Raw genomic sequence first — 2,001 nt, forward strand, 5'->3', positions numbered from 1 at the left:
CGACGTTCGTGAATGAGTGAGATAGTGCACCAAAATTTGGGAATAAGTATACCATGACATAACTAAGTAAAATCCCCAGAGCCGGACATCAGAGTGGGGGACGAGGGTAGTTATAAGGGGTCAAAGTCGCCGTTTTTGTTATTTTTTTTGTGACGCTCACGATCGAGATGCCAGTGTCAAATCAATGGAAATTATTTTGAGCATTTAAGAGCGTAGGCGCAAATATTTTACGGTTATCCCTACTTTTTTGTTCTTTACACGGCATATTACGTATTAGTCGGAGAGATAGAAGAGGATTTTGTGCGTGATAAGTAATATGGAAAAACTATACGGGGCTATGTTGAATTAGTTGTGTACATGATTTTCCCCAACGGCCGGAAACCAGAGTGGAGGACGAGGGTAGTTATAAGGGGTCAAAATCGCGGTTTTTATTATTTTTTCTGTGACGCTCATGATCGAGATAGTGCATCAAAATTTGGGAATAAGTAGATCATGACGTAACTAAGTAAAATCTCCAGGAGTAAAAACCAGAGTGGGGGACGAAGGTAGTTATAAGGGGTAAAATTCGCGGTTTTTATTATTTTTTTTGTCACGCTCATGATGGAGATAGTGCACCAAAATTTTGAAGTAAGTAGGTCATGACGTAACTAAGTAAAATCTCCAGGGGCGGAACGCAGCTAGGGGTACAAAAGGGTGGTAGGCAGGGGTGAGTAAAAAATTTTAAGGGGTTCTTTTGCCGTTCGTGATCGAGATAGTGCACCAAAAATTTGGGAATAAATAGATCATGACATTACTAAGTAAAGTCTCCAGGCTCGGAACGCTGCGTAGGTGACAAATGTTGTGCTGCATCACAAAAAAAAAATAATACATACGGCGAATTTGACCACTTAAAATTACCCTCATGCCCAACTCTGGTTTCCGCCCCTGGAGATTTTGCTTAGTTACGTCATGACCTACTTATTATCAAATTTTGGTGCACTATCTCGATCATGAGCGTCACAAAAAATAATAAAAACCGCGACTTTGACCCCTTATAACTACCCTCGTCCCCCACTCTGGTTTCCAGCTCTGGGGATTTTACTTAGTTATGTCATGGTCTACTTATTCCCAAATATTGATGCACTATCTCAATCATGAACGTCGCAAAAAACCCTTTATATTTTTTATATTCACCCCTACCCCAGCCCTTTGTCGGCCACGCAGCGTTCCACCCCTGGAGATTTTACTTAGTTACGTCACGACCTACTTATTCCCAAATTTTGGTGCACTATCTTGATCACGAGCGTCACAAAAAAATAATAATAAATACCGCGATTTTGACCTCTTATAACTACCCTCGTCCCCCACTCTGGTTTCAGGCTCTGGGGATTTTACTTAGTTATTTCATGGTCTACTTATTCCCAAATTTTGGTGCACTATCTCAATCACGAACGTCGCAAAAACCCCTTATATTTTTTATATTTACCCCTACCCCACCCCTTTGTCGGCCACGCAGCGTTCCACCCCTGGAGATTTTACTTAGTTACGTTATGATCTACTTGTTCCCAAATTTTGGTGCACTCTGTCGATCATGAGCGTCACAGAAAAAATAATAAAAACCGGGACTTTGACCCCTTATAACTACCCTCGTCCTCCACTCTGGTTTCCGGCCGTTGGAGAAGTCATGTACACAACTAATTCAACATAGCCCCTTATAGTTTTTCCATATTACATATCACGCACCAAATCCGCTTCTATCTCTCCGACTAACACGTAATATGCCGTGTAAAGAACAAAAAAGTAGGGATAACCATAAAATATTTGCGCCTACGCTTTTAAATGCTCAAAATAATTTCCATTGATCTGACACTGGCATACTATGCAATCTTTGTAGAAAGCTACCTCACTTTATCTAAAATTGTGACATATATATGGACCGTTCACTCTTGTTACAGTATGGGTCGCTCAAATACTATGAGCTCTTTTAATCAATTTCACGCGGTGGATTAGTCCGCTTTTCTT

This window comes from Diabrotica virgifera, chromosome 4 (genome assembly GCF_917563875.1).
Source record: "Diabrotica virgifera virgifera chromosome 4, PGI_DIABVI_V3a".
NCBI classification, from domain to species: domain Eukaryota; kingdom Metazoa; phylum Arthropoda; class Insecta; order Coleoptera; family Chrysomelidae; genus Diabrotica; species Diabrotica virgifera.